Here is a 17182-nt window from a genome sequence, read left to right as displayed (position 1 = left end):
TCCTTTTCCTTTTCCTTTTCCTTTTCCTTTTCCTTTTCCTTTTCCTTTTCCTTTTCCTTTTCCTTTTCCTTTTCCTTTTCCTTTTCCCTATATAGAATCATTAGATCTAACACTGGATTTTCCAAAATAATTAAACTTCTAAAAAAAATGCACAGGATTTAGCACAAGCCATTGCTTACTCCTGGGTCCAATCACAAATATTCTCTCTGATTGAAAATGAAAGGGCAATATATGTGGATGGAAAGATGCAAAACCCCATGGATAGCTTAAATTCTTACAATCAATCAGTTTGAATGTTTAAATTGAACATCCTTGTCTAGAGGGTTTCTGAATCAAGTTAAGAGTGTTTCTACAGAAATGAAAAATACCAAACAAATATAAAGGTAACCAATACTTTTAATCTTTAAATCTGTAAAAAAAAATATTTTATTATTACTATTTTTATTATTATTATAATGGATATTTGCACTTGTTTCTGTTCATTCATTTCCCAGCAGGTGTCTCTATACTGCAGCTTTACTGAAAAAGAATGAGGAAGCTAACTAATTGCTTAAAAATTTTTTAAAATAATGAATTAAAAATAGGCAGACTAAACCTTACTATGACATCACACAACACCAAAGGAAAAAAAAAAACCACACTGAAAAAACGGTAATGAGTCATCTTATGAGCTTTTGGGTACAATCATGGACACATGTATATACATCCAAAATGGGCTACTACTGATTCCATCAAAAAGAGATGTTAAAAATGGTCCACTGAAAAAGCAGAGTTACATAAACCAAATCCTGAGGTTTATGTAAGTTTTGGGAAGAGTAACTTCTCCTATTTCCACATATATAAATATATAACCTGTTTAACAACTGCTGGAATTTATCTTCAGCAGCAGGTAGAGTGAAAATATTGAATTCTCAGAATGAAAACATTGCAATCTTTGCTGGGAACATAAATGTGGAGGTTAATGAACACTGCAGGGATCTGGAAGAGTTGAAGGGTGAAAAGCACAAGTAGTAAAAGAAAATTATATTTATGAATAAGAATTCCAGTTTGTCTTGGCTTGAGGCAGACCAAAGTAACTTCATTTTATTTGCAACCAGATTTTTAAAAAAATATTTTAAAAATCACATTTTATCACTTAATTGGCAACATGTAATCTTTTTAGCCAGACAAAATATATGCTTTGATGGATCCCAGTTGTATTTCTCCGCTGATCTAAGTGGAATGAAAAATCCTGACTTACCATATAAAAGGACTAGAATTCTGTTTAACGTTTGATTTTAATTGCAGATTTAATGGACCAGAACACTGATGAATAACTGATGATGCTGAGAGCCATCTGAAATTACATGTATGATTTGCAATCTAGAATTAAACTTCTGCAAGGTTGTATTTTAGAGACTCACTGTTTACAGAAACAGTGTTTCAAGGTGAGTAAAAGCTGATACTCCCCAGTTTGAGTTTTTCCATTAATCAGTAGTTCACTGAGTATTTGATAAGAGCGCAATGAGCCATAAAAAGGAACAACATGACAAGTTTTATTGATTGTCTCATAAAAAGGGTAAAAACATGACAGATTGCAGGCCTAGTTAGACCTTTACAGTAAGCCGTTACAGTATTCACGGTTACCTGTATTACAAAAATTTATTTTTTTGGCACAGGAAAAGGAAGTGATATAATACCACGTATCATTTGCATCAATTTTTTTTTCCTCACAAAAACCCCAGAAATTGATTGTAGTTTAAAAAAATGTAATGAGATTAAAGAGGATTATATCATCACATTTGAAATCAGGCTCTGATTCCAGGATTCTGCTTAAAGAATGTTGTTTCTTGTACAACCTCACATACAAGGCATTGCATGGCATTTATGTTCTTGGTGTCTATGTTTTTTATTTATGGACTCTCACTGCTCTTTAATATCCCAATGCATACTCAAATGTGAACCTATTCAATACTATTTGGCCACAAATCATTGTGCTGTTATTAGGACCTTGCTGCCACATTATTTCTTAAACTTTAAACGTAAGAGCAGAGAGTGGAACATGGGAAGTTAATGACTCAGAGAAGACCTTTACCTCATAGTGCTGTCAAAATCCAAAAGTTTAAAAGTCAGGTTGGGGAAGCAACATTCTGCAATAATAAGCAAGGTATCACTAAGCAAAAGTTTAAGGGATTCAGCCTAAAACTGTCACACAGACTTTGGCTACTTTTCTCTAATTTTTTTTCTATTATTTCCTTTATGAACTTTTACTGTACCTTCAAAGTCTCTGCTAAATTACCCATCTCCTTCTTACTTCATTCCTATTTTTCATTTTTTTACAGGGTCCTGCCCCACTAAGGAAGTTCCTCCCATTTACAGGGTCCTGCCCTTCTTCAAATTCACAGAACATGAAAAATGTACATGAGAAATAGTTAGATCTGTGGAGAAAACTTCACAGATTATAGTTTGCCGATTCTGTAGTGAGAAATCCTTCCTTCCCTCAAGATTCCTAAAAGCAAGTGAAGCAAGACTCAGCTTATTTTCACTTCAATTAGGGAACTCACTGACTCTTCCACCTCCAAAACCAACTGGTTCTTCAGTGTAAGAAAAAAAAAAAAAAAGAGACTTAATTCTTAAAATCAAGTAAGGAATGAAAAATACTTGAGCTTTCTCCATTTCTTTCTCTGTACAGCACTTCTTGCAGAACTGAACACTGACAGTGGTAAGAAGGCAAAGGCAATCTGTTCTTTCAGATCACAATGGCCTATAAGTAATGATGAAGCTTGATAACTGTGCCTTAAGAGCAAAGGTGGGAAACAGTAAAAGTGTCCCTGTTTAAGATGTTGCTGTAGAGATTTTACTTTTGTAAAAGTATTAATAGGTGTTCTGGAATTTAAATAAATATCTGTTATTTTTTTAAGTGGACAATAGGTTTAAAAGCTAGAGGTCATATATGATTAAAATTTCAATCTTTCATGCAATTATCTATTCTAGACATATTATATTGTTCTTGTTCAATTTGTAGGCACGGTGGTTTAAGTTTGAATTGCCTTATTTCATGAAATAAATGGAGTTTTAATTTTTTTTTTCCTTCAAGGACACTTGTAATATCTAGCATTCATTTGATAAAACTAGTTAATATTCATCAATGTAATAGAGTTATTTCAAGATAAGTAAAAAAAAACCAAAAAAAAAAGCTGGGGAAAACAATGTTGTAAACTCAGTTTTTATTATACTGCGCATATACTTGCCAAAAGGTGACTTATTTTGTTGAGCTGTCATCTGAAAGTTTAACTTTTGCTGTGTACTGAATAAAAGGTGTAGGGTTTCTATCTTCAGTTACAGCAGCATCATCACAAGCCAGCACTCAGCAGTATGCATGCCAAGTTCATGCTTAAGTTAAATGCATGCTGAAGTGCTTTTCTGAATCAGAGCCATAATTGCAGCAATTTATTTAGATCATAATGTGGTTCCTTAAAGAAAAACAAATCCCAGAAGCAATAACATTTAAAAGGGCAACATTTCTTTCTTAGATTTCTTTTCACTTCTTTCTTGTCTCTATGATAAGGTTTACTTCTGCTCTTTTTTTTTTTTTTTATATATTCTGGCATGAGTAAGTATATACAAGAGTACACAACATAAATGATACTAGGTTGTAAATTCTACTAAAATGGCAGCAGTTTTACTGTCATTGCTGCATATCTTTCTTTAAATGTCCCATGCCACTACTAAGCCAAGATATCACAGTCTTTGGAAGTGTGACCTGGAAGTTAGCCAGTGATCAGTTGAAATTAACACTTTCCAGCACTATCATTCTGAGCCTAGCCAAGCTTTTAAATATATCATCTATAAGAATAGACAAAGCCAACAAGAGGTACTGAGTATCATGTCTCTGTAGACAGCGTAGAGGGGATGTGGGATGGAATGGCTGGCTGGCAATGCTGGCAGTTGCAGGGGATCTTCCCTCTGGGCTGCTCTTACGAGTAATATTTCCCTTTTGCCCTCGTCAGTGTGTCAGTGATTGAGCTGCTGGACATCAGTTTGCCAGAACATATCATCTTGTTCTGTCCTGACAGTGAATGAGCAGGTGGCAGTGATGACATGGTGCCAATTTCAAGTGTATGCTAAGGAGCAGGCTAGGGGCAACATGACCTATTTGTTTTGCATAACACCAAGCCATTTCAGAAGCTAAGACAGAACCTAATCGGGCACTTTTCAGAATAGCTTATCAGTCTCAATGATCCACCCTGGCTGACACAAATCCTGCATCAAGTATCATGTAAGTGGCAATGCACTTGAATTGGTTAGAAAACCAAGAGGAAATGAAAAAGGCCAAAAATGAAGAACAATGTTTTTTTGCCATTGCATTATTTGTTAGTCAAAATGCTTGGCAACTGTATTTGTGAGGAAGGTTGCTTCTGTTGATGGTTAGGTTTTTTTAAATAAAACAAAGACATGAACTTTGAAAATAGTGTTGAATGTAGAACTGTAAGGCACTTAACCTGAACTGATGGAGTTTGCACTTGATATGAGACTTCCCATAATGTATATTATACTTTGATATAGGTATATGCTATATGACTATTAGTGGACTACTTTTACACAACTTGTGTACTTTATAGTTGGATCAGCTCACATATTTATCACAAAGAACCTTTTGACCTAGGAAAAAGGCAACACATTTTGTGTTGTACATACACAGAATAGAAAATTATAGATCAGACAGGTGACAAAAAGGGATAACTACAGAGATAAGTGACATTTCCTAGAGCTAGAATATTTCTTGATATTTCTCTTCCTTTAGTTCCTTCTGAAACTCAGTCACAGTTGGACATTTACCTATTTTAAGGGTCTTTTAAAAAATTTGACAATTATTATATGGATTGAGTACACTGGCAGTGCATTTTTAATATCGAATCATCCTGTTCAATCTGCTTATTCACAGGCAGGCTGGTAAAACTGAACTACTGGGAAACTTTAATGAAAGCTATTGAATGAAAGATTATTTTACCTCTTTTTTTTTTTTTTTTTTTTTTTTTTTTTTTTTTTTTTTTTTTTTTTTAATATATTTTGATTTTATATAGGAAGTGAGCACAAGGCTTGGCCGCTGGATGTAACAATAGCAAATTAGAAAAGAGAAAGCTGAATGTGAATGTTCGTAAGATGGGAAATATGAGGAGAGGGTCAGCCTGGAGGAGAATTTATCTTAAGTACCACATCTTTGAAAAACAACACTTTGAAGTGCTTTCTCTAAACCTTTCAAAGGGATAGAGACTGAAAAAAGAGCAAGAGCTAACTAGAGGATAAGTACTGGGACGATAAGCCAGCTGGAAGATAAAACTCTCTTTGTAGCAAGTGTCTGTGAGCCCTTTAAAATCTAGCTGATTAGATAGGAGGCACAACAATTGAAGTGTTAAACATACAGCATGCACCACTGTCCAAGCTCCACTCCTGTGTGTCGGTGATGTGAAATGATGGCTTCTATGTGATCTATACATGTGGAATTACTAACACAACATTTGAGAATAGTTATTAATAAAATGCCAACTGAGTGCTTTTTAAATTGTATGAACAGGGATCAATTTATCAACTACTGAAATGCAGTTGTTACAGTGAAACCCAGTAACTCTTCCATAATGCACAACTAGAGACAGAAATGGTATAGCTAGTGCAGCTGCAGGGGAATTTAGTCAAAGGGAATGCAGTTCCTTATGGGACTGAGACAGACAATCATGAAAACCTAAGTGCCTGCTCATCAATAACTGAACTCAATAGCCATCATCAGGATTCTTTTTAAAGTAAAGTTGTTAAAACTAGAAATACAGAATAATAGCAGAAACCAAGAAACAACTGGAAAGTTTCTAAGTCTAATGTTTAAGCATGCATTAAGAGCTGAAGTATGAAACCCAATTCCAAGACATAATTCATTTAACCATCTTTCAAACTACCTATTTGCATTTTCTATCCTGAACTGGAGGGAAAAAAAAAATAGAGCTAAATTCTAATCCTTTTTCACCCATGTCTGAGAAGTAATTGATACAGTCTTGACAGACATGCATTAAAAAAACATTAGTTGGGTTGATATATGACAAAAATGTAGATTTAGCATGAATTTGTCTTACATTTGTCTCTCCTTTTAGCCCTCTAATTTCATCTAGGGTGACTTAATCTCTCATGCTAAGTGTCCTTTGGAATCTCCCATCACCTTTCTCCTTTCCAAGTTTATCCAGATAGTCTGTGCCACCTGTAGTTAGAGTCAATATATTTAATGAATTTATGCTCATTTTCCTTGAATTTTTTTTTTTTTTAAAAGCATAAATTAAATCTTTCGTGTATGCTTTAACACAAATAAACATCTTCAGCTGCTACCTGTGTTTCTACCCTGGCTCATCTTTTGGGAAGTATAGACTACCTGGACATTAAAAATGAATCTATTTGAAAATGTCTTAAAGATCTGTTTTATAGGATGAGCCTGATGTTTGCAAGAAGTGAAGTATCAGGTCTGTGTGTAAATGAAGAACGAATTTCTGTCAAGATGGTATTTTTCTGCCTGTGTATGTGTGTGTGTTTCAGATAGTGCTTTGACAGTTTTGTGAAGGTGGAAGAGCTTGAGCAAACTGTGAAAGATAATCTGATGTATTTACTGTGAACAGGATGCAACGATACCAACAATCAGGAAAGGATAAAAGGGAAGATCAGCATGGAGTTTGGTGGGAAATAAGTTTTCTGATCTTTGAAAAAATAGAATGGATTATCAAAGAAAAAGAAGTTGAAGCTTATGTTACAGAAAAAAAGTGTATAGTAAAATATGTGCTCTTCAATTTTCTGTGCCTAAAATGGAGCAAACAGTTTTGCCAGTCATTTTATTCTTTTCTCACTTGTACTATCTCTATTTTGCAAACAGTGGAGTGAACAGTTTGTCTGCAATATGATAGACTCTAACTTACAGTGTCTTGCTAGTTACTTAGATAAGTTTCTTGGACTACAATTATTGCAGAATGACATTAAAAAAACCCACCAACACTGTACTTTAAAGTAGGTTCACCAGAGTCAGAATTCAGTTTAAAAAATGTTCTTTATAGTATCCCTTGATGGACTGTGCTCTTTTTTTAGCTAAACAGTCTGGTCAATACGAAGAAAAGTAGGTATGTGTAGGTGACATCTTCTCAGTCGATTAGCAGTAATAGATGTTTGTGATTTCAGTGCATTGGATTAGTACCATTATGATATTAAGCTAGTGATGGAAAGACAAGTCCCATTAGTAACCACAGCCAAGATACTGATATCTTCATGTAATTGGTGTCATGTTTATGTTTAATTATCAATTTGGAGCTACTGGATCAAATATTTTCATGAACTTCAACAAGCAGTCCCCAAAAACTATTATCCAAAGACAACAGTCTAATATCATTCATGTCACAGAGTCTTTTAGATTTGAAAAGTCTTTATAAAGATCAGAATGCGAATATTCCAAAGATGGAGAAAAAGTATTTTTCCAAGAAATTGTGCTGATTTTTAGAACTTATATTTCTTTTGATTAACTTTTTTTTTTTTTTTTTTTGGTAATATTTAGTTTATTGGGGGTTTATTTGTCTCTTTAACCTGAGTGAGAAAATTTCACATAGATATTTCAGTCCATTGTTTTCGGAATGAAGAACATTGGCTAAATATGTGAATGATGTAAAAAAGCTCTGAGATGTGGGAACTGATGTAGACAATAATTTTTAAATCCATCTTTTACTTAACCATATCTTTATTAGATATTAGAGTATAAAATAAGGTTACTGGACAGCAGAAAATGTTCAAAACTCTCCCCATAGTAGGTGAATAAATCTGTACTTCCTAGTGTAGCTTCAGTTGCATTAAACTGTGCTATGTACACTGTTACTGATACTAATGTCATCTACTCTGTACTCTCATTTATTTTTTTTTCCCCCCTCTTGTTTGCTGACCTCTGTACTCCTTTCTCCAAACTACTTGGTTTCTACTGACACTGTCACAGGGGAGTCAGAGCACTCACCCAGTTACACAAACTTTTTGTTGAGTTTGGTGAAAACCAGCTGCTGAAGGTAAATCTGAGTTCCAGGTTTTGCTGAGAACATCTTTCCTGACAAAGTAAAAGAAAAAAAAATCTGGACTTTATATATTCATCTAATCTAGCTTTAGATAACTACACTAATGATGTATTCAGTGTTGCTCTGTGAACAAGAGTAATGCACATATCAGGGAGTGCATGGGAACCATCATAGCCCTCTATATTTTTGCTGTAGATGTCTTAAGCCAGGCAGGCCAGGTGTATCTCAGCTATTGTTTCAAAGGGGTCTTTTTTTTCTACAAAACACTGTCATGTATCAACATACATGAGTTGAAATGTCTGATTGTTGGCAAGAATCCTTACTGTGAACCTTTGAGTTCATCCACTTTTAAGCTAAGTGAATATAGTCTGTACTTTTCCTCATAGAGTTTTTCCTCTTGGAGTTTTCCATGCATCACTAAAGTTCTGTTGAAATTGGTGAGCTGTTCTACCATATTAAACATTTTATTATCTTTTAGTATTTCAAGGTTTCAGGTTTGTGGTGGGGTTTTTTGTGTGTGGGGTTTTTTTTGGTTTTTTTTGTTTTTTTTTTTTTTTCCCAGTTGTGGCTATAATATCAATAATATTTGGATTTCTATCTAGTTCTTTAAACTCTAGGTGTTAGCAGTGATGAGAGCAAGAGAAAGCAGGTACATTTGGTGCTAGTCTTCATCTTCAGCTCTGTTCTTATCCTGAGAATATTAACAGCTGTTGACATTTCATATGACAGAAAGGTATTCCAAAATGTCTACCAAATACCTTAATCTATTGAATCAAAGATCTACTAAGAGATAAACCAATATCTGTGGTCTATCAATTGCCTTTGAAATTTAGTCCTACTATTGACTGAGAATTATCTGAAGAACTTTTCTACCCAGGGTTTTCAGACTAATGTTCTACATAGAATCTAATTGTCCTAAATCCAGCTTGTTCTTCTTCAAAATTTATATACATTGTATTAGATTATTATGACTTCTTCTGAACTTTTGAAATCAATGAGAAATTTCAGGATTATTTCACATTTCCAGATATCACCATATATGTCTTCACACTGTGATTTCACACTATAAGCTACACTTGCTTTTCAGTGGTTTATCTAATTTTCTAATTTCTTATTCTTTGCTTCTCTCTTTTTTTTTTTTTTCCCCCTTAGTATTCTTTTCTAGTACTCTTCTTTGGCTAGTTTCCTTGTCTTTGGCTTGAAATACTGAAGCTTGAATTTCATTGTGCAGCTCATTTTTCTTTCACTCTATTTTTTTCCTCTCTCTCATAGATACTCAGTTCATCTTGAGATTTCTTTCTTGGATTTATTTTCAGTTTGGCAAAGTTAAGATTGTGGCTGTTCTTGATATGACTGTTCAATGTGCTTTTACATTTGTTTGAATATAATCTATTTGATTTTCTGATTCACCATCTGGTGAGTTTGTGTTTGTTAGGTAACATGAAGTTGGAAAGAACTAGGCTGTTCACTAAACACAAACCAATGATTTTCTCATCATTTTAATGATGATTTCCTTTCAATGCTTTCCCACTGTTCAATTCAATTCTTTGTTGTAGAATCCCAAACTGACATTTACAGGAGGTAAATCATGTTTTGCTATTCTTTCAAACAAGCAATGGGAGAAAATTTGGAAGAAACCTTTGTTCCCTCTGGGTATGTTTCTGTGTAAGGAAATAGCTCGGCTCTGTTGACATCCTTCACAACCTCTTGTTGAGTTTGGCATATATATTGTATTGGTTGAACAAAACTGATGAGAGGCTAGCCAAGTGGCACCATAAATGCTATTGTCTCGAAGATGTTTTTGTCACTAAAGCATATATAGATAAAATAGAGATACCTGAAATATATTCTGTCTACACCACCCATTTATTATCACTGATGGCCTGCATTCCTATCTATAATTGTTCAATGTACTTTCCTATTGATAACATCAACATTTTGAGGAATCTGCTATTTAGACATTTGTTTGTTCAGTTGGATTGATTTGGGGGTTTTTGTTTGTTTTGTTTTGCTTTGGTTTGTTTCTGGAGCTTTAGTATAAGGTAGGTATTGATTAGGTTCTTGTGAGTGGCCATATTACTAGAATGGTAATTTATTCCCTCAAGTGTAACTAGCAAAATTTTTACAAGTGAAACCTTCACTTCACATTTACACATATTTACATTTATCCAAGCTTAGGAAAGCAGATATACAAAGTAATCCCAACAGTAGAGCAAGTATTTTGTAATATTGTTGTACATTGTTGTAACATAGTCACATATTTAAAATATTTTAAAACAACTTTCAACAACATCGCTCATGAGCTCATTGAAAAGAAAACAAGATTTTGTACCATTTGCACATATCTTATTTCTGTTTCAGAAGAAAGCACTTGAAAGACCACTGACATTTCTTTCATATTATGGTAATAGTTTTCTCACAACTGTCTATGCTTTCAACTTAAGATGAATGTCAGTGAGATTGTGGGCAAGAAATCTCTTGTTGAATTCTAATGGTATGGTTTGAGACTGCTATGCACTTCCCTCAGGAGAGTGTACTTAATGCAGTAGCCTTGTCCTCCCCAGCCTTGCCTTCTTGTGGCATAGTCTTCAGTTAAAGAGGGGTGCCCACAGGAATGCCTGCAAAGTAAGTTCCACTTCGTGGCAAGCACTAAAATCAAACTTTGCAAATTTCAAATAGAGGGAAGATATAACCTGGTTAGAAACTATAAGTGCAACACCAACAGCCACAAGAAATCAAAACTAAGAGGTGAAAGGACCACTGAAAAAATATTTTTAATAAAGCTTTATTAGATATTCTATCAGTTACACATTATTAGTTCTAGTATGCTGCAGAAGCAGAGGAGGGTTAATATGAACTGCCTTATTCCTAATTCAACAAACCACAATATCTCCAGGGTGTATATCATCCAAACAATTTTATTTTGCCACTCTTTACTATATTTCCTGAATGTCAGCAGTTTGTTGCCTTACCAGCTGGGTCGGTACAAAAGACCTTGCTATTAATATAAGTCAGTCATCCTCAGAGTTGTTGACCTGGCTCCATGTGATCCGCATTTCGGCTGAAGGAGGCCAATCTTGTACAAGAGAGAGCTCCTAACTTCAACAGGGATAGGATATCAGTTTAAGAAAATAACTCTCTCCACAGGTCACTGACTCTTACAGTGGTAAACAGCACAAAATTGCCTTTAAGAGACACAATATCTAATATCACATCTGTGGTTTAATAAATGCAATACATACTTAACGTATGTGCCTCTTTTTCCAAAGTTATTTCTTTCTGAATTTGGCTGTGCTAATTTTGTCTGATTTTTTTTCACTTGCCTCAAAATACTGCTGAAATAAAATTCTAATTCCAACCACTACAACAAATTCCACATTGTGTTTATGACAGTTCCAGTCATTGCAGACCTAAAGGGGACTTAATGAAATAATTATAGTCATAACAAAGAAAGAGTTTTATTTCCTTCTGGGAACATTGCTTGTCCCACAATCACTAAAACGTGAGAATTTGAAGAATATAAAGTGTATTTTCAAGTTCTCTTTTTCAGGCCACTACTTAAATGATAGACAATATAGAATACTGTGTATACATAATAGAGAAAAACAATATTCCTAATGAAACTCTGTTTTAAAATATTTTTTCTCTCTTTTTAGCATCCTTGCCAGACTTTTTCTATTTCTTTAGCCTTTCATGGATGTTAAACTTGTGATAACATGTTCACACTTCTACACAGAGAAGCACTTTTACCTTTTCTATTTACAGGGGAAAAGAAATCCTTTTTGGACTATAACAAATACAAAATGAAAAAAATTCAGCTAGGAAAATTTGTTTTAAAGAACATAGGTTAGCTGGCTGAATAAGTAAAAAAGTGAAACAATGCTAAATATTTTGTGAAACTAAATAAATTTTCTATACTTATTTTAGATATATATTCATACTATTTGATCCGCTTTGTGAGCTGGATATATAATGAATTTCACGTAGACTTAGTCTCTTAAATCACTTAATTCTGAAAACGTGTCTGAGGAAGCAAACAGGTATCTATTTCTCATATAACCTCAGCAGGGTCATCATTTTTCTCTTATTCAGTTCACCCACAAGATGTTGTATACTCATACATTAATTATCTCAAAATAATAATTATTTTTAGGGCATTTTTTAAACATTTGTATTTATTAGTTATTGCTCACATGGCTTTATTGTAGGACAACTTGACAAAAGTAACTGATAAAGTTAGATGGAACTGGTGATCCAACTGAGATCTAAATTTCTCAGGAAGCGAGAGTGACTAATGACAAAGCATCAGGGAAACATGACATGAGACTTTTAGAATATTTTGAATCTTTTTCAGGCTACAAGTCCTTGTACAGCAGACTGAGGAAAAAAACAAACAAACAAACAAACAAACAAAAAACCACAAAACAAACAAATGAGGCTTATCTAGGATTTCCTAACAGGGTGAAGATTTTTTTTTCAGGTTTTTCCTTCAATCACAGAAAAAAGTATGTATGCATGATTGAACCAAGCTGTAAAGAGTACACCCAGAGAGCCCTGTCTGACTCATTTAATTGCCTATGTGCCAAAGTTCCAGTGAAGAACTCTGGGACTACTATCTGTCTCCTGTCTTAATAATTAAGATTCTATACCACATATACTATAAAGAAGTTCCCATGTGTGTATAAAATTTGCCATCTAATGTATCTGAGTGAGCAATCCTAAAAAATTTTTCTATGAGCATTAGTGCAAGACTTGATCTCTGGAATGATCTAAGATAGGTGGCAGGAGAAGTGTCCAAAGCCTTATATTATCATTATTTAAATAATTAGCTATAAGACAAACACCACAAATATTATAGATGTGACAAATAGTTATTTGTAATTCAGAGCTGAATGAGTGTGATATAGCTGCAGAAAGCAAGACACTATGTGAGATATGAGACCTTGGGGAATACAGATAAAAGATGACACCTGAACAGTAAGGGCCTGATTCAATCCATTAAAGTCAAAGGAAGCTTTGGACTAAGATCTAAGAGAATACAAAACAGCTTCTTATCAAAAATCCATATTTTCTATTCCTCAATCTATTTTGCCATCATATATTTTGTATCTTAATGTTAAGATAGCAATCATAATCCTCACTCTATTATTAATCAAAATAATTAATAATCTAGACTAATGTCACAGTCAAAAAATTACTGAGGGAAAGAATGCAGTATTCTGCATTGAAGCTCTATTCAGGCTGTAGCTGGAATTCAAATCTCTGTACTTGTTCCTTCAGATTGTGATTCTTACATTTCCTACATTTTTACTAGCTGTGTGGTTTGGACAACTGTAGGCAGATGATACTCAGATGTTATAGATGATATTACATGGATGTACAATTTATCCGAAAAAAAAGAGACTGTAATAAAGGACAGACACACACAAGTTTTTTCATAGACTATAGAGCTTTTTTTGGATATATATAAGTAAAGGAAGAGGAAGAATATTTCTTTTTCCCACAGACAGTAGCAAGTCTTTGATTCCTAAGTTTTTCAAACTAAAGAAATTGCTCTAATGTTATACTTTTGATATAGGCTATAGAAGACACATTTCATAGAACAGATCTCCTTAATAGGTGAAACCAAGATGGGGCTTTTTTTCATTGTACTGGAGTCCTTAAATTTTGGAAAAAAAAGGTCAAAGAAAAATTCCTGGAAAAAGCTGTGAAGCCATCTCGGTAGCAATGTTGTCTAAATACTGAAAAAACATCTATATGAATTTTCTCATTTATCATTAAGGACTGAAACTGCCATTACCTTACCGGTTCGTTAAAGGTATATATTTATTGTTATTGTGGAAAATTACTCCTCTGAACATATAACTTGTTAATATGTTTACTTACCTATAACTAAATGAAAAAAAAATGAGGTTGAAGTCATACTAGAGATATGTGATGTAGACTGTGAGAGAATCTGTACAAAGTGCATTCAATAAACTGAAGGGTTTCTTAAACTTCTAAAGTGATAGTGCATAAAAACGTATTATTACCTAACAATTTTTCTATTCAAATAAAAATTACATATTTTAATAACTGATTCCTGGAGGACAGTGGATCAGTAGCCTCACTACATTACGTATTAGTATCTAATACTGGAAAAATTGTACAGACCATCAAACTAAAGGTGAAACTTTTTTATTGATGACCTTGTGTCTATCTATATACAAATACCCGTTTAGGCAGATGACACCTGCTCCCACAGCTCACCAAGGTAATTTAGTGATATGAATGCTACTTTAAATGTTGACATAAACAATTTACTTGACTGCTATCTACAATTAAATTCAACTAAAGTTTTGACAAAATCATTCATTATCTGTAGTATGTCCCTTCTACTCAAGAAGTGAGCATGGTGTTCAGTAGACAGTATTTTTAGGACAACATTTTATGGAGTAGACTCTGACCTTTCATGAGTATCTAAAGCAATTTGCTAAAGTCAAGACACAAAATAAATTTATTAGAATAAGCTATTTAAGCTTATTACACGACTTATTTGATTAGATATGAAGTGCCAGTTCAGACATCCTTCTAATACCTTCCCTTGTCCTCTGCTGTCCAACTACAGTACATTGCATTAATTAGCACATAACTTCATTTGGTCATACATTTATGAGGAACTTTATGATCCGGGAGCTACAAGATGCAATTTCCATGAGGAGTCTAAAATTATGTCTTTTTTGTTGAACATTATAAGGAGTGTCAATTTTTAGCAGAATATCACTGTCTAATTCCTACAAATACTCATCATTAAAATTCAGCATTTAATTCCATGAGCATCCCAGACTGTTATGTAAGGGTGTTTTCAACGTAGACATGTCTTTAACATGATATGTTTGATAGTGAAAGTGTCTTTTAAAAAAAGCTCACAAAAACATTAAGGCTCATAAACAAATTCTCATAAATTCTATGATTCTACCATTTTTTTCTGTAAGGTTTTAGCCTACTGTACTTCATACCATGAAGCTGAAGAAGTTGTGGACCAGACAGAATTGATACTCATTTAAACTTTTCAAAGAAAAAGAGTGTGAACATGCAGATAGCAAAAGCTGTGCATTTCTGACTGGTGGCTGTTTTCCATACCCAGCAGTGGGTCATGCAGATTCAACATAACAACCTCTGAAACTATTGCTTGCTTAGAAATATATGTATTTTCTGAAAATGTAGCAAACTGATACTCAAAGCATCTAATATTTCTTGCAGCACTAAGTATACATGGTTGTTGACACAGGTGTATCTAATATTCCATGGGGACAATAGGTTAAATATTAATCTACTTGAACTAAAAGTAATCCATACATGGTCTGTCTGCTTCTTGTATCTATTCAGTAGGTGAGAGCAAGACATCAGATACTATTGAATAGTGACAATGTGATTAGCATCAAGGTCAAATTTTCTGAGAGGGCAAAACGAAACAGGAGCTGCAATACCATTCTGAAGTCAGTGGTACCTAGAAGCATAAGTCACTTCAAAAAATTGTAATCTCAAACCATGTAAGGATTTTATTTTTAGTTAGACTAGGGTAGAATTATAGGTGCAAAAGTGGCTTTAAAAGGTCACTTATCTCATTCTCCTGCCTTACAGTCAACCGTGCTTATGACATTTCTGATGTCTTTCACCTAATATTGAGCATCCAGCAACAGAAATTCCATAACTGGTACATTGCAATGACTTATGGTAATATTCTGCTTAATTTTTATCCCTGTTAAATAATGTATCCATGTCTATCATCCTAATTGTACTGGGCTTGCGAACTGTCTCTAAGCATTTCGTGATTGCTACATTTTTCATAATGTGTAAACACACTGCAAAAACAGTGTTTCTGAAACTATGCGTGTAAATTCATACTGAAATAAAAGAATGCTTTCATTGAAGACATTTTTATTTTCTGTTCCGTTCCATGAATAATCTTAATCTTAATAAGTAAGACACTTAATAGACCTTGAGTTTTGAATCTACAGTAAAATACATGAAAATGCACTTTGAGCATATATCAGTGGAATATATCAGACTGTTCCTGTTTTCTGCACAAGAAATGGATCTGAAAACTTTGTTGGCATTACTTTCAGAGCAAATCATCACCTGACTGAAAACACAAACCATAGTTCAAAGTTTTGAGACCTTTCAAAGGTTAATGTTGGTGGAGTAGTCTACTGGTCTTTGTCTAAACTGTTATGACCTAACACTGCACATGATAAGAAAACAAGAAAAAAGGAAACTGTGGGACGACACGTGAAGAAATTATAATTTTATTTATCCTTTCCAACACAATGATATACACATTGATGTACAAGTTTATATACAAATAGTTTGGCTTTTTTTTCACAGAAGTTTGGAGATATGTCATATGCATAATTTTTCAACCACCATCAGTCAGTACAAATTAATCTCAGAAAACATTTGTGAATTGTTAGAACAATGTGCTACTTTACCAGGACAAATGGTTATGAAATACTTTTAATGCTAATGTAGGTTTTTCTTCCCTTGTAAAGGGACTTTGTTTTTCCCCAGGAATTTATTTCCATTAGAAATAAACTTCCCTAGAAGTCAGTGAGACAGATTTTTTCTTTATCATTCACACATTAGAAAACCATTTGATGTAATAATAATGTTAAGCTTGGTTTAATAATTGGAAAACAACTTGATTTATGCTAGAAAACTGGTATATTCAGTTGGGTTTTCTTCAATACGCTAAAAACTTGCAGTTGTGCAAGGTCAGGTTTCACAAGTGCCCATATTAGATATGAAGACTTACTATAGCCTGAACTAAAAGTATAAATCAGGTAATACATGATAAGTGAGCAAAACTTGCAAATCTTATTCTCACAAAAGTGGCAACAATTTCAAGTTCATACTGAAGTACTTCTACAGTCAGTATATTTTGCTTTTCAGCAGTCAAGCAAGACAGACATTCTGTGTTTTAAGAACATACCGAGCTGCCTTTTCCCACTTCCAAATATAGCAAAATAGATTCCAATGGATCACCTTGGTCACCATATACCAGTTATCAAGATTATCAAAATTCTGTATGGGCACAGAATCTCTCAACCACATGCCATGATGACAGAACTTCACCTGAGAAGTGTTCT

This window comes from Athene cunicularia, assembly GCF_003259725.1.
Source record: "Athene cunicularia isolate RWA chromosome 5 unlocalized genomic scaffold, athCun1 chr5_part1, whole genome shotgun sequence".
NCBI lineage: Eukaryota > Metazoa > Chordata > Aves > Strigiformes > Strigidae > Athene > Athene cunicularia.
The sequence above is the reverse complement of the archived record's forward strand: the minus strand, read 5'-3'. Positions refer to the sequence as shown.